The 25,432-nt window shown below is 40.1% G+C and overlaps 1 protein-coding gene across 7 annotated transcripts in view; it reads left to right on the top strand.

Annotated features, from left to right (window-relative positions):
- The window catches only part of DAB2 (DAB adaptor protein 2), a 164,502-nt gene that overhangs the window by 87,547 nt on the left and 51,523 nt on the right, over nt 1-25,432 (top strand). The window contains exon 1 of one of the 7 annotated variants that reach the window (XM_031444367.2): nt 7,849-7,869. The exons of 2 other annotated variants lie outside the window; for them this stretch is intronic. The gene's annotated coding sequence lies outside the window, so the exon portion shown is untranslated. Of the gene's footprint in view, nt 1-7,848; nt 7,870-24,938; nt 25,204-25,432 lie in introns of those variants that run through there. 4 more of the 7 variants (XM_031444392.2, XM_011000690.3, XM_031444412.2 and 1 more) reach the window with 4 other exon arrangements.

Raw genomic sequence — 25,432 nt, 5'->3', positions numbered from 1 at the left:
ATTAGAGTAGGGACCCATGCTATTCCAGTGTGACTTAATTTCAACTTAACTAGTTATATCTGCAGCAACATTATTTCCAAATAGGGTTACATTATGAGGTATTACCGATTAGGATTTCAATACATCTTTTTGGGGAGACACAATTCAACCCATAATGGAAGGATATGGCTGTCTGGGCTTCGAGTAAAACCTAAAAATTGCTTAATAAAAAAAGACTACTGGTTAAGTGATTAAGTGCTATTTATGGTCCTGATCCTCTCTGAGATAAACATTTGGACAACAAATACGATGCTGTATAAACTGATAGTCCGAATCTCAACATTTGACATTCAATTAATTTTAACAATGTTTCTCTTCCCCACGCAGAAGACTTCCTTTTTGGTTGAAAAGAACAGGAAATTAAAACTCAATTTCCCTCAAATGATATTTTTATTTCGTGCAGTCTCAGAGGGGAAAGGGCCTTTAGAGACCATTTCATATACGCCTCCAGTGCTTGACAGTATCTTCAGCAAAAAGCCCAGTCTCTGTTTGAAAACTTCTAGGAATGAAAAACTCACTGCTCCCTAAGTAGCCCTTTCTGTGACAGGATAATCCTGATGGTTAGAAAGCAGATACTGAAGCAAATTCTGCCTCCCTAAAATTTTCACCATTTTGTCTTTGGTCAGCCGTGTGAGCTTTGCAAAATTACATATATCTTTAATATGTTATACTTTAAATTGTATGTATATATGTGTGAACACATATTTTATAAAACGTGTTAAAATATGTTTACATATTTTACAACTACTAAAATATTGGGGGACATCTTTGGGCTCTATCCCATGTCTTAGCTGAGTGGCTATTACAATCACTTTTTACAGGTAAATATCAAAAAAATCAAAATTACAAAAGTAATAACCAGATCAAGGAAAAATGCCAAGATGAAAGCACTGGATGGCCCAAGCCATCAGCTATCTAAAAAACAGTAAGTGACCGCATTCTCATTGACACTGATCCTTGCAAATACATTTGTCCACAGAAAATGTTCATCACATAATTTGATTAATAACATTTTTATAAGAAAATATCCAATGTAAATATAAGTGCCCCAACTTTTTCTTTGAAGATTCAAGTCTTATTTCCAGGATGTTCCTAAAGAGACATATTCTCCTGGGAGAATGTTAAAAATAGGAAATCTATCTCGTGTATATAAGGAAGAGTTGAAAGTCTTGAAAATAATAAGGGGCATTTTGTGGGAATTTTGCCCAAGAAATCTTTTAGAAAACAAATACTTTAGGCAGTTTGAACAAAGGCATGGATTACATGTGTGAAAGGATTCCAAAATTGTGACAAATTGTTCCATTGACAGCCACTCTGCCAGATTTGGTCACACAGTGTGAGAGACATTAATAAATATATGTCAGCCTGTCATTCCTTCACAAAATACCCCCTTCACCCGAACAAATGGACTTGTTTGAGGCTACAAAGCCATCTTTGTCTAAGAAACACTCAGTCAGTCGGTAGATACATGCTGTTTGCTTGCAGCACTAATTCTTAATGCACATAACTCTTTACTTACACCTGGGCAAAAATGACAATGCTGCTTCTTTGGAAATATGGAATATCTCTAGAGCTCTCAGAAGTGCTGTAGGAAAGTGCAATCAGGAGTCACTTGGACTTTTCAATAACTGTCAGAAAATCAAACCTAATGTTATCACAAAAATGAAGCTCAGTATCAAAGTAATTTTGTCACCCAATTGTACAGTGAGGTAGCTCAGAAAATTGGGGGTCCAAATTTACACTCTTTCTTTAATCAACTGTGAAGAATAACATTTCTTCATTACCTTAATTTTTAAGGAATTAAGGAATTAATTTGAGGAAATGTCTCATGATAATTAAGGCCTGGAAATCATAACTTCACAGTAGAGAGGAAAAAAGTTATCACTTAAAAGATAAAAATTCTACCTTTACAATAATATCTATGACTGACTTATGATTAGAAACTGATGGCTATAGACTGGTGGCTTATATCTCAGGCATTTGTTTCTCATGGTTCTGGAGGTTGGGAAGTCCAAGACCAAGTTTCAGTTCTTGGTGAGGGTGCTCTTCCTGGTTTGCAGATGGCTGCCTTCTCGCTGTGGCCGCTAATGGTAGAGAGTGAGAGCAATGGTCTCTCTTCCTCTTTTTGTAAGGGCACTAATCCCCTCATGGGTCCCCACCCTCATGACCTCATCTAAACCTGATTACTTCCCAAGAGCCCCATCTCGAAAAACCATCACATTGGGAGTAAGGATTTCAACATATGAATTGAGGGGAGGGGATAAACATTTAGTCCATAACAATGGGTATCCTTGTGTTTTTATGCATACTTGGAAAATAGGTAGTGTTGTTTTGTCTGTTCATGGATTCTTTCTTTTCTTTTTTTTTAGGGAAAGTTAAATACGATTTTTAATGTCATACTTTATATCTTTTTTTTTAATTGAAGTATAGTCAGTTTACAATGTTGTGTCAGTTTTGTCTGTTTGTGGATTCTTAATCTCCATTAATGTTATTGGATTGAAGAAAGAAAAACTAATGGCTGCACAATCTGTGAGCATATTAATCATACAGCTCTCTGGATAAACAACAGCCACATATGGGCTTCTTCTGCTGCACTGAAATAGAATTTTCTTACCAGGAAACAGTTGATATGATTCCTGAGGGTGAGCTGTTTATTGCCAAAGATCAATTTACTCAGCATTAAAAAGAGACATTATTATTTAGACCCTTTAGAATTTTTGTTTTAAAAACAGTTTGTTGTCTTCTTCCCTGTTTTTCCCTTTAATGATGATTTTTATAGAATTACTCACAACTGTACGTTTAGAACTAGATAAAATCTAGACAAAATGTAAAAGATTAGAAACTTTAATAAAGTCATGGTGAAAGGAGGGAGTATATGAAGTCAAGATATCAATTAAATTCTATTTTGAATTAAGTTAATCTATATGTCCTACATTGCTAAAGATCACTGTGAAAGCACTGGTTATCTGGAGATACATACTATTAATTTGCTCACAAATTGCCCAAACAAATATTTTTTATCACAATGAACTCTCTAATATTATTGTAGTCTGCTGTCAGTAAATTTCACTAGTGGTTCAAGGATAGGGTATTTTCCTTTTGGACTGAACATTCTGCTGTTCTTCTAAAAAATGCTTTCTAAATATTGTCTGTCATTTGATTGTACTCAGCTAGAGTTGGTTTGGGACTGGGTTTTGCAAAATCAGGGGTTTTGTCCAACAGTGGCTACTTTGGGTTTTGGTTTGGCATCCTGGCTTATAAGAACATGGAGGGCTTCCACTTTCCAAGTTTTCTTAACTGACTGATGACGCATCCTGAAACAAGAATCCTTGTTTTTCTTTTCAATAATTTGTTCCCCCTTCTGGCAGGGTGGCCTGTGAAACCTCGTTAAAACATGTTATTTCAACATTACCAAACAATAGGTCAAACTAAGCTTTACAACTTACTTTGTCATAGATCTGGGTGAGTGTGTTGGGGTGAGGAACTTCATCAACCTGCAGCCTATCTTGCTTATTTGGGAAGAATCCCACAGCTTTCCCACACTGCTCTCACTCTTTTTCCATGGCCCCATTTCCTCTTTTCTCTCCGAGCCAAGAAACTTTGGTAGCTCCAAGTTCTTACAGTCCTTGTCCCTCAGGCACTGTAAGTCCAACTCAGGGCTCCAATTCCATTTTATTCCCTCACGAACTTGGAATATGTGTTGTATATATACTTAACTTATATGTACCACAGTTCATTAACTCTGCGACTCCTTTGATTGCAACATGCACCATTATTTTATCTACTGCTGGAAAGAATGAATATGCTACCAATCTAAAAAAACTATGGTAATTGAAAGCAAGAAGAAAAGAGAATACCTTTAAATATCCTTATAAGGTCATTAACAGAACCACTGACTTCCTCTTATTTTGATGTACTTATTGTCTATAGCCCCGCCTACCTCTTCCCTCGCTTGATTTCTTCATTGTAAAAGTATATATATTTAATATCTACTACATGCAGGTCCTGTGGTAGGTGCTGAGGACATGCAATAAACAAGAGACAGTCTTTGTGCTGGAGATGCTTTTTGTTTGGGGAGTGGATACAGAAAGCAGCTAGAGAATTATGATAGAGTGACTATCTCTATACAGAACTCTCAGAAGCACAGAACTCTCAGGAGTGCAGAGAAAGGTAACCTAAGTCAGTCTTGAAGAGGTTAAGGAGAACACTCCAGAAAGGCAATGTCCAAGCCAAGATCTCAAAAATGATTAAAAAGAGTTAGGTGTTCAAAAGGACAAAGCAGATGAAGACAGGCTATTCAGGTAAAAGAAATAGTAGGCAGCAAAAGAAATTCTAGCATTGTGTTCTGGCAAAAGCAAAAGATTCCATAAGACTGCAGGACAGAAAGAAGTGAGGTGAGCCAGGACCAGCGGGTGAGTGGCCATGCTTACTGTGCAGAGGACATGAAAATTGATTCTAAGGAAACTGATGAATCAGTGAAGGTCTTAAGCATAAAGTGACAAGACTAGTTTAACCCTTTATTTTAATATGTCTTACCTTTACTTTGTAAGAATCAAATTAATCGTGAATAATTGGATCGTCTCTGTCTTCTTGGCTTCTGAACTTTCACTATGATTGTACTGAATACCCAATTTTGTTTTCTCCTTCCATTTTGATAAATGTCCTTTATTTCTTGTTTATTTCCTATCCATTTCTTATTTATATTTCCTATCCATTTTGATAAATATCCTTTCATTCCTTATAATTTCCTTTCTCTAATATCTCTTTCTGAAATTTCCACAATTTCCACAGTTAGTTGGCTCTCCAAATTGATCTTCTTTGATTCTTATCTTATTCAAATTTTCTATCTCCTCATCTAATGGTTCTACTTCAGGGAGCATTCCTAGAATTTACCTTTTAACTCCACTACTCACTTTTTATGGAAGGAATAGCACTATCATATTTTTAATTTCTAAGGACTCTATTCGGCGTTTTTTTACAGCACTCTGTTATTGTTCATGAATTTAATAACTTATCAAGTCTCCCCAAGGATATTATCAAAGACTTTTGCACATGTGATCCCTGCATTCTGTCTAATTTCTTCTCTTTTCCTGTTTTCACCTTGTTTACTTTGGCTCCTCTCTCCATGGTAAGAGCATCGCTGAATGTTCTGGTGATCCAAGGTTGTTCATTCATATTTAAGAGTGGAGCTTTAAAAATCTAAGTGGAAGCTCAGGGCACCCGGATAAGGTTAGCTGACTTCCCTTCAGGGAGATCTTGTAGGCAGATGGCCATCCCAACTGCTAGCCTGTAGGGGGTCTTTCTTTTAGGTGATTCGGTTTTTTTAGAGACTTTCTGATCTCTTGTCTTGAAGGCAGCCTCCTCGTTGTGGTGTTGTGTGCATAGGAAGGAAAAGGGGACTGAAGGGATCAGATTATTCTAGAAATTTCTAAGGAGAGCAGATATTAGTTTCCTTTTGTTGAACTATGACTCTCACCTTCACTCACCCTCCACCATACCTGGTGTCTTTGAATCACCAACCACTCATTTAATTTCTCTAGTTAATATGTAAAGCTCTGGGTCCTATGGCATAAAGTCAAGGGGTAGGGGAATGTGGTAGGCATTAGTGTTCTGTTCATGGTGGGCACTGGGGAGCTGTAGGGACCTGGTTATCAGTGTCCTATTCCTTGGGAAGAGGATCGACTTATACAACCATACCATCTACTCCCTGGCTCAGTCCCATGCTTCAAACCTCCATCTACCATACCAGCTACTCTTGTGACCTAAGCTTCTCCAGGGTTCTGCAGTGTGAACTGTTTCTACATAGTGACTGAGCTACATACTTGTACCTGAGGTCTGAGTTCCTCTGCCTTAATAAACCAGTATCTATATCTTCATCCACCTTCCATCATTCGATGATTTGTTCAAATAGCTTGCCTGCTGAAGCCCACTTCTGTTCTCTTTGTTGAGAAGGGTTTATAGCATTTTAGTCATTTACTGACAGTTTAGCGGGGGCTTGGGAGAAAGAGAAGGTAAACACATGAGTTCAATCTGTCTTCTTTAACTGAATCCTGTACTTGCAATTTAGATTTGCGATACTTTAACTCAAATAATTCCTCAAGCACATATACAGAATAAACATATTTTCTGAACCATAAATTAATAATTATAATCTGAACATTGTGAGAGACAAAAAAGACAGAACATTTGAAATCAGAGCTCCCCTGAAAAATTAGAAGTGTGCAGTCACAGTTCCTATCTGACATCTACTCTCTGCTTTATTTTTTTTACTCTTTATGGCCTTTATTTAACTTTCTAAAGTCATAAGCCAAAGTGGAAGAGTAATGTGTCAGAAGAACTTGAACCCAGGTAACTCACCCTCAATCCCAACTTTCTCACTCTCTTTCCCAAGTACTTTCACCAATACTTCAAGGAATTTATACACCCAATTTCAGCCATATATATATATATATATATATATATATATATATATATGGCTTATATAAGATATATATTTTTTTCTGTATGTGTTTCAACAAAACTTTACTTACAAAACACAGGTGGCAGATTGGATTTGGCCTGTGGGCTGGGCTCTAGTTTGCTAACCCCTGTATTAGACCTATTGCTATAAATGGACCTAGATGTATTTGTTTTTAGCACTTTTATTGTGGCGTGATTCCTATACAGTAAACTTCACGTATTTCAGATGTTCAATTTGATGAATTTTGATAGATGTATATACACTGATGAAACGACCACCACAATCAAGACAGCTAACATGTCCATCAGTTCCCAAGAGGTGCAAATTTTGAACTCCTGATTTATCCCTTCCCACCTCCTTTATCCCCCAGTAACCATAAGTTAGACCTAGATATATTTTTAATCTAGATAAGGGCCAACTCTTCCACTCTTAGCTCAGAAGGATACACTAAGTCATAGAAGAGGTGATGAGATCTGTGGTTGCCAGAGGCAGGGGATGGGGAGAAGGAAAATTGGACAGAGGCAGTCAGAAGGTATAAACTTCCAGTTGTAAGTCCTAGGGATATAATGCACAACGTGATTAAGTAGAATTAGTAGTGCTCTACGTAGTGTATGAAAGCTGTTCAGAGAGTAAATCCTGAGTTCTCATCACAAGGAAAAAAATGTTTTTCTATTTAATTTTGTATCTATATGAAATGGATGCTCACCAAACTTACTGTGATAATCATTTCATGGTGTATGTAAGGCAAATAATTCTGCTGTACATTTTAAACTTATACAGTGCTGTATGTCAATCATATCTCAATAAAACTAGAAAGAAAAAAGTAAAGAAAACCTGAGCAAATAAATAAATACAATTTCATTTCCATACACCTTCAGAAAAGACTGCTGCACTCACAAGGGTTTTTATTTCAGTGGATGTCGTATGAGGTAGACTGAACTGGTCAAAGAAGGATGTTGAGTTTGTCGCGGTGCAAAAAAAAGATGGCAAAGTGGTGCAAAACAGAGATGGCAAACAAGGAACAGCAGGGTGAATCATGAACTGAAAAAAAAAAAAGTAGCAGACACATGAGCTCTAAGTCAGCCAAGAAAACCGTAAATCATCTCCCCTCCAGAATCCACAGAGAGATAGGAAGGAACTCAAAGTTCCCCCTCTAAGTACATAAGACATCAGCTGACATCTGGGTTAGTTTTATACAATGTCTCTGAGCCTTTAAAAAAAAAAAGCAAGCAAAATCTGCAGCTTGCTAAAGGAGGCTGGATCTTACCCTGTACCCGCTTTTGATGAGGATCAAACAGAGAAGTTATTTAATCTAAGTAAGGACACCGCAGAATGCCTCAGGAAATCCCCTTTGCTGGAAGTGTTCTAGGGTAAGTTGAATGACTTCTTGGGGCAGCGAGGGTATCGTAGAAGAAATGTAAGTGCTGGATAGGAGACCGGACTTGATGGGGTGCTTTAAGATGCTGAGAGTCATGGTTCTAGGAGCTATTGTGGACCATTTCGATTTCCCTCAAGTGCAACTAAAGTTAAGCTGATGTTGTGGATAATGCCTCAAAGCTCTCCTAGCAAAATTCAGCAACCCTGCATGGTAGTCCTTATTCTTCTTCAAGCCTGTGGAGAAATGGAGGTATTGCCAAAACTAATCCAGTATTTCCTACTGGGTAAACTCTGTCATTCTCTAAAAACACCAAAAGGAGAAGAGAACAGAGTCAGAAGTAGAAAAGCTTCCAAAACCAGGAAGGCTGGGCCAGGTTGGAAAAGCAGGGTCAGCCTGTCACACAGAAATCTCCTCCTCAACAGAACTGGGTTTTCTGTCTGTGAAAAGGGCTGGCATACTGAATTCTTGTTTATATTTATGCTTTCTCATAAGCATACTCTGGGGACTTGCATTTTAATTCAAGATGTGGTCTTTATTTTAGGGATAAATCAGTAAAAAGGGTCTGCACTAACCTGTCATTTTCCTCTTCTATTTTGAAGCTCTCTGTATGGGAGTTAACTTCTCCCAAAAAAAGCATTCGGAAAATTCCTGGTTTAGGCCACTTGCTTGTTTTGTGAATGACGCTTGTGGTCAGCTATAACATATATAGCATGCCTTCTTCCTATTGCTGCCTTTTTCATGCATGTTTTTCTTATTTTGGCATTTTTATGGAAGTGATTAAATATTATTTGGTTTCAAGCTGGTGTAGAAATTGTGTAGATGTAGGAAATACTCTCTAGCTGAAATTTGACATAGGCAGGCCCACACAATCATAAACACACACACACATGCAGGCACTGTTCCTAAAATATGTCCAGATAGCTTTTGTTTGATTCAGCTTTTTTGTCTTCCTTTGTTTTTTCCTCTCTTCCTTTTTCTTTCTTGAGAGAGAGAAAGAGAGAGAGAGAGAGAGAGAGAGAGAGAGAGAGAGAAAGTAGAAGGAGGGCAATGAAAGTAAATATGATTTCCATTTCATTTGAGGCATGTTTCATTGTTTGGATGCCCAACCTCCTGTTTTCACCTAGTGGTAAACATTGTAGAAATGTTGTTTCAAGTCTTATTCAAAATGACTAAAATATTTTTGCAGGGTGTCACCAGCCAAGTCTTCATGAATGTTTACAGTTTCAACAGCAAATTGTATTGCTATAGTAACTCAACGGGATATTCACTCCCCACCCCACCCCACCCCACCTCCCCAAAAATATTAAGCTAAAGAGAAAGTAAATCCTGGTATTTAGACCAAAAATTCCTGACACACTGATTAGTATTCAGTAACTGCCAAAAAGTATCCCCAAGAAGCAGAATGTTTCTTATTGTATCAAATCAGTTTCATACAGTGTTGTATGATAAAAATCTAAAAACTTTAAGAGAAACTCTGGTTTTGGTTATTACAAAATTGAATTTCTGTTGACACAAAGAGAGAAGTATGAAAGAATAAAATTGGGAATTGTGCCAGAATAAATTTTTTTGTGAGGAATCCTACAAATAATAGAAGAGTTAAAAAGTCTATTCAATATTCCATATATGCCTGGAGAAAAAAATCTATTCTGTTTGATTACTTGCTAGGAGGTTTAATTGGAATATTTGGCTTCATTGCTATAGAATCCAGTAGTTGGGTCTGCATAATGTTTGTGTTATAGCTGAAAGGAGGTTATATATGTGGATATATATTTTTAAATACTCTATTTATATACGTTATTATAGTAATGATTAAATGCACACTCAGAACTTTTCTTTACCTATCTATAGTGTCTAGTTGCTTGGAGACAAATGTGAATCATCTAATATCATTATTATTAAACAAGTCATAATCCACCTTCATTTTCACAATGTGAGTTTCTTTGGGGCATGTATTTATTTAGACTCTGTAGATATATTGTATACTCAATGCAATAATAACATCTTTCTCTGCTTAGTTTTTCATTTATAATTTGGAGAAGGGTTAATAAACATAAATCTTGCTAACTAAGCATGTTGCGTGGCCCCTAAAAAGTAAGTTGATCTCTAACTCAGAGCATTGTCAAATTATCTGCAATTTTAATTTATTTATGATTTACATAAAAGTAAGTTGAAGGCAAAAACTTGGTATGTTTAATTCTCCTTTTCAGACCAAAAATGTGTAATGAGAGCTCTTTCAACAACAGAGGTATTTGATGTAACACTTCTGCCATGATTGGTTTATCTCTCCTATCACGATGTGCAGGACGCGTATTTTCCAAATTGAAGAATGTCATGTGTAGGGATTAGTCTTTTGCCATGGGACACAAGGTGGTGACCGTGCCAGTATAAGCCAGCAGATCGGCTGTCCCAGTGTACCCTCAACTGGACTGGAAAAAATATCTCTTCTACTGAGGAATCTCAATTAAATTATCCTATGATTTCATATCCTCATTAGCATTTGTGTTCTTTAGAATAAGTATCTTCTATTATATTTTAAGAAGATTCATTCAAATGACTAACAAGTATCTTTACTTCTTTACTTAATACTGTCATTGCTTTAAAAAAAATCCTTGAATTTTTATTATGTCTGGACTTAATGGCAGTTCAGCTTGGAGACTAGACAATATAATCAATAGTACAAATTCCTTATAAAGATGATTTCAACCAACATGTTTCCCACCAACAAGTAAGTTTTCCACCTGGTTCATCTCAGGTTTTACTTTTTGTGTTACTATCACTTCTTTGCCAACACTACCTCCATTCCCTGACATTGTTTTCCTTGCTTGGATCGAAGGCTGTATCTCTTCCTATGGGCTTTGCTTGGGACTGCCATAACCGGTGAGCATTCCTCAGCTAAAAAGAACCAGATGGCCGTGAAGAGATGTTAATACTCCCCTCACGTGTCCTCTGGGCAATATTTCTTCATAAGGGACAAGTGTGCTGATTTACCACTGCCTGACACTTACACTGATCCAAATACCAATACCAGTTGTCCTGCCTTGATGGCAGGCATAAGCCAAAAGGATCCTGCCTTGATGTAGCAAGAAATGGACTCATTAGGAGAAAGCCCTGAATTGTACTGTATATTATATACAGTACCAAAATCACATTCTGATCCAATTAAAATATTTTAGGCAAAGTGGAAGACACTCTGATTTTACATTATAATGCCCAGAGATGCTTGCAGATTAAAAAGAGTACGTATCTAGCAAAAAAAAAAAAAAAAAAGGGGGGGAATAATAAAACATAGCTAAGTTCATAGCATCTGTGCTAATGAAGATATTATGGATAATTTAATAACTCTAATGTCTACATTTTTCTTCACTGTCCTTCATCAAATGTTTAAGAGGTCGAGCAAAGTAGTTGAAAGGTCACTGGGCAATGTAATAAGAGCTAGAATAGGTTTGAATCTTGACACCTTCACAGACAATTTAAGTGCACTTGAAAGCGTTACCTGACTTCTCTAAGATATAATTTTATCATCTTTAAAATGGAGACAACTACTGGTCTAACTTGCAAGATGGACATGAGGGGCAAATGAGAATATATTTGAAAGTTTATTAAACTATAAAGCTGGATGAAAAATGCATGATCAGCATCATCTCCATCAAGATCAAACTAATTTCCAGGTTCTATCCTGTTCCTTTTCTGCCCTCTGGCAGAGGTACCACAATTCTTGAGCAACAGAAGAATAAGGAAGAGAAGTGAAGCCTTTCCCTATCTGCCCAAATTATCAGCAGTACCTTCACAATGTAGCATTGCCTTTGGTAGCCATAGCCTGGCTATCAATGACACCACTGAAAGAAAAGCTACTTGAAGCAGTGTAGATTAATTTCCTGACTTTATGAAGCCAGAAAAAAAGAAAAAAACAAACTCTGGAACATCTCATCAGACAAGCACATGACAGCAATATGGGCCTCTTTCTAGGGCTCAGAAGCCAAACAGACTTTGTACCTATTTATTCTCTTTGCCCTCGTGGTGTGAAATACACAGGAAAGACAAGGTCATTTTGCAAATCATCTGACTCCAGCTTGAAATCAGTAACTCAGGGGGAAAAAAAAAAAACTTGGGAGCATAAGGGCATCAAAGATGGGGCCAGACCAGGGCCTTCTGTTGAGTAGAGAGTGGTGAATATGACTCAGTTGATCCTTGACCCCGGAAGGCCTCCAGCACACACAGATGTATGGGTCCCCTCTGGAGAGGAATTACAGAAACAAAACCACTGTCTCAGTCGAGGGGTAGTATAACACCCAGGGTCTGAATTCTGAGCTTTGAACACTGATAGAATATTGGATTATAAAATAGCTCCATGGCAAAAGTTCTCTGAGCTAAATAAATCATGGAAATCCTAGGGTAAGTTATGGCTTGTTTATCTACAGCATCCACTGGTAACCCAACAGTAACTAGCACATGGAAAAGTTGAATGAATGAACTCCATGGAACACCCCACATGGTAACAGTGATCTTAAATTTTTTTGTTACAGAAATTTTCAAATAGAAACCAAAATGGAGAGAATTGTATATACCCATCACTCTGCTTCAACAATCTTGTTTTGTCTTTTCTTCCTCAATGTGGTGGGTGGAGTAGGTTATCTTAAAGAAAATTCAAGATATTACATCGTTTTACCTATAAACACTTTACATCTCTAATGCATAAAGACAATGCATCCACACACTTGACAAAATTAATAGTTGTTCCTTAATAGCTTCTAAAAGCCCCATTTTTCTGTCTTAAAAATATCTTTAAATGTTTTTTTGCTAGAATCAGAATCCAAGCAAGACTCACTAAATTGCATGGTTTTGTTTTGGGTTTTTTCTCTTTTGTCTTCATAAATCTATAGCAGTCTTTCCCACCCACCCCACTCCATTTTGTTACTACCATCGACTTTATCGAGAAGGCAAGGTTTTTCTATTGAATGTGCCACAGTTTGGATTTGCCTTCATGCCTGATGGTATCACTTAATTCAGTCTTCTATCTGTGTGTATCTCCCCTCAACAGGTAGCTATATCTAGAGTCTTGCTTAGATTCAGTCTACTTCTAATCTACTTCAGAGATAGCTGGGTACTGCCTACAGCATCTCACAAAAGTGATTTTTGAAAAAGCATCAAACAGCTGAGATCAGTTTGTCCTGTGTATATGCCAAGTATAGCACGGAGCAGGTCCATATTCTACACGTACTCGAAATTAGATCCTCAAATTAAATGATACATACGTCCTCTTTTGGTTTTATTTGTTTCCTTGGGTCTGTGTTGGTGCAGTAACTACGTGCAGCTATTTTCTTGGACCTGGGACAGGAGGAGCAGTGGCTGCCGGACGGGTTTAGCAGGTATTCCCCTTACTAAAGAAGCAGTGCCACCTGTAAGGATAAACATTTTGAGGTGGAAGAGTAGGTGAGAAGGGAAAGTTATATCGCATTTGGAGACTGTAATGATTTGCTGATCGCTACAGTCATGAAACACATTGCTAAAGGGAACCTCAGCAATCATTAGGCTCTGCCAGTTAGTGAGAGGTGCTGTGGAGAGAGGGTAAATCAGGGAAGAGGGAATAAGGGAGCGGGGCAGCAGTTTGAAATCAAATGGTTTTGTTAGCTTTCTAGGGCTGCTGTAACAAACTACCAAAATCTAGGTGGTTTAAAACAGGAGAAATGTATTCTCTCACACTTCAGGGGGTTGGAAGTTTGAAATCAAGGAGCCCTGGTCCTTCTAAAGCCTCTAGGGAAGAATCTGCTTCATGTTTCTCTTCCAGCTTCTGTGGACAGCCTCCGTCCTGGGTGCACCAAGGCTTGCGGTGGCACTGTTCCAGCCTCTGCTCCATCTTTACCCTGCCTTCCTCCCTGTGTGTCTGGGTCTACATTTCCCTTCTCTTCCTGTTTTCTTCCAGTTTTATTGAGATATGATTGATACACAGCACTGTACAATTTTAAGGTGTGTGGCAGAATTATTTGACTTACATCCATCATGAAATGATGATCACAATGAGTTTAGTGAACATCCATCCGCTTATAGACACAAGATGAAAGAAGTAGAGAAAAAACTTTTTCCTTGTGCTGAGAATTCTTAGGACTTACTCTCTGAACAGCCTTCATACATAACACGCAGCAGCGTTAATTATATTTATCATTTGTACATTACATCCCTGGTACTTACCTTACAGCTGGAAGTTCGCACCTTCCAGCTGCCTTCAGCCAGTTCCCCCCCCCCCACCTCTGGTAACCACAAATCTGATCTCTTTTTCTATGGTTCCTTTGTTTGTTTTTGAAGTATAATGGACTTATAACACTATGTTAGTTCTTACACACACACACAGACATATATATGTGTATATCTCCATACATTTCAAAATGATCACCACAGTAAGTCTAGTTATGATGTGTCACCATACAAAGATATTACACAGTTATTGGCTGTCTTCTTCACCCTGTAAATTCCATATCCATGGTACTTTTATTTTTTAATTTTTATTTTATTTTATTTATTTTTGGAGGACGGAGGGAGGTAATTAGGTCTATTCATTTACTTACTTTTAGAGGAGGTACTGGGGATTGAACCCAGGACCCTGTGCTTGCTAAGCATGCGCTCTACTGAGCTATACCCTCCCCCTTCATGAGCCATTTATTTTGCAACTCAAAGTTTGTACTTCTCAATCTCCCTCACCTATTTCTTTCCTCCTCACTACCCAACCCACCCCTACCACTCCAGTCCCCTCTGGCAACCATCTGTTTGTTCTCTGTATCTATAACTCTGTTTCTGGTGGGTTTTTTGTTTTTTTTTGTTTTTTTTTTTTGTATCTGTTCGCTTTTTGTTGCTGTTTTGTTTTAGATTCCATAAATTTCCTTTTCCTTATAAGGACACCAGTGGTTGGATTTAGGAACCACCCTCACTCAGTATGACCTTATCTTAACTTGATTACATCTGCAAAAGCCCTATTTCCAGAGAGGTCACATTCACAGGTTCCAGGCTGGACATGAATTCTTGGAGGACACTGTTCAACCCAGTACAATGGCCAAAAATACTCTCTATGAGAAAGTGACATTTGAGCAATTATCTAGAGTAGTCAGCTAACCGTGAATCTGGAGAAAGACGGCCCAGGCCAAGAAGAACAAGTACGAAGTTCCGAGGTGTGAATAGTCTGTGAGTGAAGCCGTGAGGGAAGCTCGGAAAGAGGGGCAGTTACAAAGGTAACGGACCTGGGGGGCCATCCATGCAGCTGTGGAAGCATCGCTAAAGGCTCTGGCTTTGACTCTGATGGAGAAGGGAGTGATTGAAGGCTTCTAAACAACAGTGTGATATTATCAGATGTTTCTCACCAGAATCACCATCTGCTCTGATGACAATAAACAGTGGGAGGGATAAAATTATAAATAGTGAGAGGATATTTTAATAATCCATGTGAGAAATGATGATAGTTTGGACCATAGTGGAGGGAGTTAGATGCTATCAGATACGAAAAGGAGGAAATAAAAATGTTCCAAGATTTTTCCCTCAATACCCATCTACCACATTACCAAATGTTTTGTCACCCATTAGTACTCATTCCCAGACAACAGAGGCAGCACCAAAAGCTGAAGAATTCTTTTCATGAGAAAATCTTTAAAATGAGAAGAATCTGAGCTATTTGCCAAGAATTTGTTATCTTACCTCCATTATTATATCATTTAATCCTCAAAGTAAACCTGCACCACAAGCATAGTTCTCCACTTTACACACAGGAAATTTAAGAGAAGCTAAGCAATTTATCCAGTCATATGGCTGGTTAGCAACAGAGCCAGTGTTCTAATTTATAAACACTTGATCTCAGTCCCATGTGATTGTCATCATACTACAGCATGAACTAGGAAAACAAAAGTCATTATTCCATTTACGTATCTAATCACTGTGGCCCAGATCCTTATACACCATGTTCCTTTGATCTTCTTCATTTATAACTAGTTGATTCACCAATTCAATTGATTATTGTTGACCAGGGATATTGTGGAAAGGGACCCTTCAGTGGTTGAGGATTGGGAGAGACAGAGGTTCGTACATAACTTATAACCAGGGTATGTTAAGGCCGGTGTCCATCTCACAAGGGCTGATCGTCCATGTCTCTGTCCATCTATACGTCTAGTGACATCACATCATACCTTGAAATAAGCACTGGTGGGTGTCATTACCCCATGGAAATCAGCTAACTTCATAAAGCAGAGCTGTCTTATTAAGAGACCTGGTTTGCCAATAACTCAATTGCCAATAACTCAAACTCCATCACACCAAAATACAAAGGGGTGTCTGTGTGTGTGTGTGTGTGAGAGAGAGAGAAAACAGAGTGTTATCAAACTACTAGGCATAGTTAATGTCTAACATTAGTTTAAAAACTGCCTCAGTATAAACTGAAATAACAAAGTGTCCACTTGACAGATAAACACCTAAAGTTTATGATTGCACATTTCCTGGTTGGCCTCAGCAAAATGACTACGAGACTTAAGCATTTTCAGCTGCAACTGCAAAGTTCTAGCCTGGTTTTCCCTCCACCCAAACCACACCTCGTTTAAGCTTGGCAGGGGGTGTGTCTTCAGCAAACACAACTTTGGTGAGCTCAGTTCCCAGACGGAAGACTAAAGCGACCGCGGTCCTGACACAGGCTGGCCTCTTGCACGGGTTTTAACTTGGACTCCTCTCTGCCCCAGAAGCAAGCAACAAGGTTTCCCTCCCTGGCTGACCTGGAGGGAAAGAGAATTGAGGAAGGAAAGAAATGAGGAGGGAACTCATCCTGAATAGTAACCAAAATAAGTATGGTTTCCTTGTCGTCATGGAGATAAATCAGGATACTCCATTTAGATGGAGTGATTATGTCTGAAAGGCCAGGTAGAAGTTGTTTGAGGATTATTGGTTATTTTGAATCATCCTCAGGCCTTGTATCTTCCACCAGTATTTCTTCTAAAAAGCAGCAGCTTGTATCCTGAACCAACACACGCACACGCACACGCACACATTTGCTATCACCTGTCCTTCTACGCAATCTCTCTTAACACCTGTCTCAGAGCAGCACTCCCTAGCAGTGCCTCTTCCTTGCTCTCCTGGGCTGTAGTGTATAACTTCTCATTCTCTCTTCTCCCTCTCACTGACCATTGTCCAAAAGGGCTGGACCCAGGCTTAAGACTGGGACAGAACCTTCTCCTAATGGTCAACATCCAGACACCAGAGACGGCTTGGAAAGGCTATGATCAAAGACAGGAAAATAAATCCAAGTGAAGCCTTTGATCCAGGGAGGAGAGAAAAGCAGCAAAAGCTGAGGTACAAAGCCAGAGTGGGCGAGAGAGAACAGGGCGCCCGGAAAGCTGGGGGCACAGGGCAGTCCCAGGAACCAGCAAGTGGAGGTGGTCGGCGTGCCTTCCAAAGATGTGCTGGGCAGTCTGTGCCACTTCCAGCCTTTTCATTTCATCATCAGTTCTACTGAGAGCCAGCATTGCTTAGGGGTTAAGTCACAGATCCTGGAACCACACTACCTGGGTTCAGAGCCTGGCTTTGCTAATCATTAGCTCTGTGATGTTAATCAGTTTCCTTAGTTTCTTAATCTGTAAAATGGAAATAATAGTAGGTCTTAATGCACAAGATTGTTATAAGGACTAAGTAAATTAATATTTATAAAGTTCTTAGAAGAGTGTCTCTATAAAAAAGCTGTAAAAGTAAAACAATACATACCCATGTACCCGGCATCAAGCCTTAGGGAAAAAGTGGGGCTCCAGTATGGAGCTCTCTTTTATTTATCCCTCTTCCTTCTCTCAAAGGAAACCACCAGCTTGAATTGGTGATTTATCATCCCCATGCCTCCTTATATTCATTTATTTGAATAGATGTGTCCCTAAGTAATGAGTGATTTTATTACTCATAGTTTAAACCACATATATAGACATCATGCTTTATGTACTCATCCGTACCTTGTTCTGCTTACTCAGTTCATCTGTGTTGACACGAGCTGCTCTGGGCGGTACATCCATGTCAGTCCTATTATTGTTAGAGTATTCCCAGAGGATGCCAGACCCACAATTTATTTGTCCGCTCTCCTATTGAGGGACACTTAAGTTGCTTCTACTTTTTGCTATTCTGAGCATCCTTAGACATATTTCTGAGCAAACGAGTTGGTGTTCCTTGAAGCTGGCTTAGAAGTGAACATTCTGAGCTTTAGGGTAAGCTTATTTTCAAATTTACTTGATGTTTCAAAAGTTATTCTTTTAAGATATTCAGACAAAATCACGTTATCACCAGCACTCTACTATGTGCTAACTGCTACTGCAAGTCCTTTAGGCAAATCGACTTATTCAAGCCTCATAACACTGTGAAGGAAGCTCTATTATTTCCCTCACTTTACAGAAGAGAAGTTCAGTGATTCTCAGATCCCACAGCTGGCAAGCTATGGAGCTGGGGTTCACACCTAGATGCACCGGTTCCAGAGCTGAGCTGAATGAAAATAGGATGTAACAAAAAACCAAACTATTCTGAAAGCATCACAAGGCAGATAAAAAGGTTTCACCGAAGGAGACGAGACTTCATATAACCCAGTATGACCTCATCTTAACTAACTACGTTTATATAGATCTTCTTTCCAGGTAAAGCCCATTCCGGAATTCCAGGGGGACATGAATCTTGGGGGGACATTACTCAACCCAACAAAGGATCCCCTTCTACCATCTGTGGCCAAAGAGAAGAATCTAATCTGTTTTCCCCATGAATGAGCCTTTCCATAGTTGAAAAGAGGTTGCTGTCCACACAGCTCCACCCCCTACCCATGGCGACACGTGCGCAGTTCAGTCAAGCCACCCTGGCAGGGCCACCCCGGGCTCTCAGTCCCCAGGGAAATTCCCTCACTGTCCAAGTGGCCCTGCTCTAGACACCCTTCCATTTGCCGGTGTCTTTCTCCTGAAGGGATATCTACAACAGATACCAGACAGACTCATACAGGCTACCGTAAACCCCGAGAGTTGTCACTAACCACCCTCTTAGTTGGGTCGTGACTGCATAAGTCCCAGGTTCTAGGTCATTCAGGAAAGTTGAATGCTAGCTCTGTCTCTAACTTTGTAAACCGAAGTAAATCAAGGTTTCTGTGCTAACATAACCTTTAGAAAAAGAAATGCTTGCCCTAACCTGTTTGACAACGATGTTGTGAGGACACAAATCAGACTGGTACAAAAGACTCAGATAAAAATCCTCAGATAAAAGTGAATAGGAAGAATGCAGCTCTACACCCACAATACAATGGAATTTAATCTTCTTTAATGCCATGGGGTCCCTTGATAATCCAATGAAATCTATGGTGCATCTCCTCAGAAAATGCGTGTAAGCAAGGGCACGCACACATATACATGAGATTCAAAATAATCGGGGAGTTAAATAACCCTGGAGTCTGGACATGGTTTCTCTCCATTCTCTAATTAAGAAGTGATTTTGAGCCCGAGCATAAATGAGCAAATAGTATTCCCCTGTGACTCACAAGTGGCTGTTCCAGTTTAGAACTGAGGCTATTAAGCCAGTCCAGGAACCCCAGCCCAACACGTGGCCACAGTTAGAGCCGAGTGGAAATTTTTTGGATTGAATTGAGTGCCTATGGACGTGGAGGTCCCTTTCTCAGTAGTAGCAACAGATTTCCGAAGTAAAAGAAGTTGGTGCCCATTTTTCTCATTGTCTGCCTTTCCCCCCCATTTCATATCCCCACTTCAGCAGAAATTCACTCTTCTCTCTTTGACAGGCTGAAACTGATCCATTAACATAATCCTCACTAATATGTCAGAAAATCAGACTCTGGGACTAGCCCTAAGGGATCAGCCTTAGGAAAGTCCACTACAGCCAGAGGAGCAGAGTTATCTAAACACACGATTTACTAGTGATAGAATTTCTGATACTGATGATGGAAATAACTTGGGACAAAAGCACCTTTTTTGTCCCCTAAGTAATGTATTTTTTTGCATGAGTTTGGCATCCTTTAGAGCATTTATATAATCTCAAACTTTCCAAAGTCCTCTCACGAATATAACTTCCTTTGCTTCCCATCAAAAGCAAAATGGGAAGGGAGGACAGGGAATGCCTGTTTTATAGATAAGAAAATTGAGTCCTTGAGAAGTTAAGTGACTTGCTGAAATCTTACAGTTTAGTAAGAGATGGAGCCTGGACTGTAACCCAGATCTGATCTTAAATCCCACTTTCCTTTGCTGTATCATAAAGGCAATCCTGTACATAATATACTGTTTCAACTTTCAAATGGCCCCTTTGAAGTCAAGATGTAAAATGACTTGAGGGAGAGTAGAGGGCCGTCCCAGGAGGTGGACGTGCTATATTCTTCTCTCTTTCTGGGTAATCTTAAACTGGGTGCAAGGTGGAGTTGACGATCGCCTCCAGCGGCTCAAAAATAGGAAAACAAATCTGTCCCTGCTCTTCCTGATGCCCCAGATCCCTTTAACTCTGGGCAGTGCCTCTCACTTCACAGTAAGGGACAGGGTTGGAAATGCAAATATCTGGGTTTAGGTCAATATAAATGGCTGATAGCAGACCTTTCTCTGAAAATAAGTCTTGACAGGGAAGAGGGCAGGGAGAGAAGTCACCATCAGAGCCAGGACACTGTCTGAGGCTGCAGAGAGTCAAGGGGAGAGAGGAAGTCCAGTCTCTAAGGACCAAGAGCACCTGCTTCCTCTCAACCTGGCTGTTCTCCCTCTGCACACAGTGCTCAGGGCCTAGGGAGGAACAAAATGAGTGTCTTTGTGACCGGAGGAGAAATTCGGTGTTTCTCAAAGCATGGTGCCCGAGACCACAGCATCTGAATCACCTGGAAGCTCTGGTTAAACATGCAGATTCCCATGCACTGCGTGCCTCCCCTCCCCACCCCCAACCCATCCCCACACCCTTCCAGGCTCTGGGGCTGGGCCCAGGAATGTGCCCCTGGAGCAAGCTCCCAGGATGCCTGTGGTGAGCATTAAATTTGGAGAACTATTGCTCTAGAGGTCAAATTAGATCAAGAGGACACTGATGAATACTCACTTGTGAAAGATCTTGAGGAAAACACCTCAGGGAAGGCTATTTTGTGGGGTTTCTTTTACAACTCTTTCCTTATCTTAAAATCACTTGGTGTGTTTTTTTATTATGCATATATGTATACAGTCACTGAAATGCACAAATGCGATCTCTAACTGTATCTGCATACAGGCTGTTTCATTTCTTTTCCCTCTTGCAGGACTCTCGCCCTCCTTCTCTCCCTGTCTCCAGAGTTCCCCAGAATCTATATCGCTATCCAGTCTCTAGTGTCCCTGATCATCCTGTGCGCGTGCACAGACACACACACGCACACATACACTCAAACTTATATGGATAGGTGTTGTTTTTTGTATTGCTAAAATAGAAACATATTTTACATTTTTTTCATATCTTGCTTTTCTCACTCAACACCACCTAATAGAAATCCGCAAGGTTCATCTCCAATTTATTCTCTTAAATGATTGCATATGATTTCACAGTGCAGATGAATCATAATTTATTCAATCATTCCCCTACTGAAAGACATAATTCATTCCCAGGTTCCTGCTGCTCCGGACAATGCAGCAATTACCATCTTTGCATTTTTTAATATATGTTTTCTTTTGGGGGATAGATTCTCATCCATCAGGTAGAGAACTATATAAGAGTTGGCTATAATAATAATAATTAATATTAGCATTTTGCTGGATTATACGTAATTTTATTTTTCAGGACTCTTTTCAACTTGCTTTCCAGATAAGATAATAGTTTGACCAGTAACTCACATGAGGACTCTTTTTCTCCTTTACAACTTCTCATTATAAAAATTTACATTAGTAGCAAAATGTAACTAGTTCCATAAAAATATTGAATTTTTAAATGTCCTTCACTTGACAACATTCTAGCTTTTCAAGTACCATTTGAGTTTCACATCCCAAGCAAATAATAAATATTGAGTTCTGAGGCGCTGTATGGCTGTCACCAAGAAAACAAACCGAAGCAACCAACAAAGCAAAACAAAAACAGGCTGCCTTCAGGGATACTCCTTTCCAAATATTTTAGATTTTAGACAGATAGGCAGATGATAGGGAAAACCTTCCAATGATCGCCCTGCCTTGCCAACAGCCAAATCTGATCGGGCCAGTTTTTTTGCATCTATAAACGTGCAGGACGAGTGGAGGTCAAAGAACATTTTCTGGGAACAGTAGCTATTCTCTTCATTTTTTTACGACACTGAGGAAGGAAAAAAAAAGATGTAGCCTCGCTAGATCCACAGACTTCAACCAGTCCTTGCTTGATGAGAACATCTAGAAGCTTCCAGCAAGGCATGAAGGTGCACAGGCAGTTTACAGATGGCCAAGTCTAAAGAACCATTTACAATTCTTGGGAAATAGCAGGATTCAAAATGGGATGTTTAAGACAGACAAGAACAGTGGAGAAGGAGAGGGAAGAATGGCTGGAGAAGAGAGAGAGAAAGCCTTAGGTCTGTGAGCTAAAAGGGGAAAAATAAAACCAGCTTAATTATGGAAGAAAAGACACACACATAGGATAGCTCGCACAGGCAGAGTTGCTGTGGAAGCACATTCCAGGAAAATCTTAAGAGATTACTTTAATAATAAACCATGCATTCTTCAGCAAGCCATCACGGGATTAACTACCCCTTTCCTAGGCTGGGAACACAGTTGTCAGTTTGGGGTTTTTTTCCCCCCCTTCTTCCTTCTCCCTCACAGCCAGGTTTTGTGCAAGGAAAGAGTCATGCAAGGATCAGAGTTTTTCAAACATTGCATTGAATTTTTCTCATCTTAATTTTCTAAACGTGAATTTCAGTGGTGATAAGAAGAGACCATGGTTTAGGCAGGGTTACCGGCAGGGTGGGCTTGGATGTGATTCTCCAGCTGCAAGGCTGTTCCTATTCTATCTACTGAAAAGTGAATAACTTCAGTGGGACAGGAGACTATGTCTCACCAGAGATTTAAAAAAAAAGGGGGGGGGAACGTTTATTTTCATTCTTCTCTCTCTCTCTTTTTTTTTTTTTTTGCTTAATGTGAGCAGGACACTGAATTACTGCCAGAAGCAATATCAGAGCCCTAGAGATATAAAAATACACTTCAAATCAACTCAGAGTTCTCCACTGTATCTTAGGAGATACTCTTAAGATTTCTGTGTAAGATGACAGAGCTGTCTGCTTTAGGCTGTACGTGTTTGAGCCCACTGCTCACGGACGAACTGTTTTCATCAGCGTCTTCTCTTGAAACTGCAGCTCATTACAGATGAAATCATTTTCTTCCCCTGGCTTCTCAGACAAATCCCTTCCATTTGGTGGGGTAGAGCAAACAAAAGTTAACATTTCTTGGTAAGAGTCATCCAATTAAAAAAAAATAAGTTTGGACGGTGACTTGTGAGAAAGTGTTACAAACTGAGGTTAAAAGAGAGACTATTTCTTTTTCAAATTGTCCAAGTCTCTGTTTGCCTGAAATCTGCTGTCATTGTCCCAGTTACTTAGCCTTTGGAAGTGAAACCAACCCTCTGGACATCTGGATCTTAGAAATAAAGCATGCTGTCCTGAGATGTACCAGAATTAAAGTTCTCTGCGTAAATGTTATAAATACCACCCCAAGACTAAATTTTATATACCTCCTGTCATTCACACGAAGTGATTTTCTTTTTAATAACAGCAAATTACCTGAGAGGAATATTGAAAACTGTCAGCACCTCCTTCCCCACCCCCACATCCCCAGGTGTGAGGGAAGGAGACAGGTGGCCGAAACAGTAAAGGCCAAAAGAGGCAGCATTCTCACAGTTGCTAGGTTTTGCTGCTCTGCACCCCTGGCTTATGGGCTGTTCCAAGCCTGACCTACTTGAGAGCAAGGACTGTCACTCACACTGAGCTGTCCCAAATTACACAGTGGCTTTGCAATTGGGGCTAGGCTGGGACCACAGAATACATCCTTGGTATCCCATGAGCCTGATTTGAACCCCTGCTTTCCAGAGGTAAAATGCAAGTCCACTGTGTGTTGCTTACCCAAGGAAAACAATAACCCCTTCCTTTCCAAGTCACAATTTAGTATTTTCACATTTAGCATACACTGTCTCAGACTTTTTTAAAAAAGGAAACATAGACATGCTTTTCACCAGAATAATTTCATAATTCTTAAAAAGCAGAGCTTCCGGGGGTATTTTACAATTGTTCATGATTTTAAAATATGGAGAAAATGAATTCCCCCTCCATCCCATTAAGGTCCATTAAGATATGCTGCCATGAGCCTTCTACTGTTGAACACTGTATGCCAGTATTTTCTAGTATCTTATTTCTCATATTTCAGATTTTTCTTAGAGGTATAGGAAACACTATGGAAATCAGTGCAGATAAAGTCATGCTGTGTGTCTACACAGAGATAGACACACTGTGAGGGAAGCCAGGATGTAATCTCTGTTTATACCAGATATATAGCTTATTTGGGTGGGTTATATAGATGTGAACATTTTTGTTTATATCAATTTCATAGAGAGAGTATTGTTTTTATATCTGTATATACAGGATTATATTTCATCCATAAATACAGTATGTTTTACATATACACACAGATTACCCAGCAATTTAAGTGCACCCATATTTGCCATGAATGAGACAGGAATTTCTTTAAAGGGGGCAATCACACGTCCAACTGTAGAAACAGCAGATCTGAGCCAGGAGCCACTGCTTCTGGCCAGGAAAGCCAGGAGTTAAGGCAGCCCTTTGTTCAAAGGGCCCCACCGGGTTAGGATGACCTGGGACGCCACATCACTGAAAGTGGAGATCCAGGGAAGGAATTTGTGCGATGAAGGTCGCTGCGTCCCACCCCTTTCCTGCGGAGTTTCCCTTTCCTGTCCTTACCCGCACCCTCCCCTGTGCCTGCTCCGCAGCCCCGCGAGCCCCGGGCTTCGGACGGCGCCGGACGGCTCTCTGCTCTCCTCCCGTCCGCCCGGGTTCCGGCGATCGCCCCCCGCTGGTGGGGCTCGCCCTGCCCGAGGGAGCCGGCTCCACTGCGCGGCCGCAGCTCGAGTTAATAAACAGTTAAGTTTGGAAGACTCAGCAGACACGTTGAGGGGGAGTTACCAAGCTCAGGCAGCAAAAACATCCCGGCGCATTCCTGGGGAGTCCTCAGCTGCCAGCATCTGATTAGAACCATATCTCGCCGGGAGTGGCCCGCGGCTCCGAGGCTCCCCGGCCGGCGGCTATTTAAGCGCGGCCGCCGTGTCGGCTGCTCGGCAGCCAGGAGGCTCGGGCACCGGGAAGTCATGCTCGCATCGCCGAGGCGCTAGCTAGCCTGTGAGTAGTTTTCCGATTCTTCTTCCTTTTGGCGACCTCCTCCCTTCCTTTGCTTCCCCTCCTTGGGATGCACACCCGGGACCGTTGGGGCATCTTAGAACGGAGACGGTGTACTTGGGCGAACAGGGAGTTCTGTGGCCTGACATCCGAGGAATATTTCCACGAAATGCATCCACCTTTGGGGTCGGACTCCAGATGTCCAGTTTGTGACATTTAACAAGAGCCTCCC

Source organism: Camelus dromedarius, chromosome 3, assembly GCF_036321535.1.
Source record: "Camelus dromedarius isolate mCamDro1 chromosome 3, mCamDro1.pat, whole genome shotgun sequence".
Classification (NCBI taxonomy): domain Eukaryota; kingdom Metazoa; phylum Chordata; class Mammalia; order Artiodactyla; family Camelidae; genus Camelus; species Camelus dromedarius.
The sequence above is the reverse complement of the archived record's forward strand: the minus strand, read 5'-3'. Positions and strand labels throughout refer to the sequence as shown.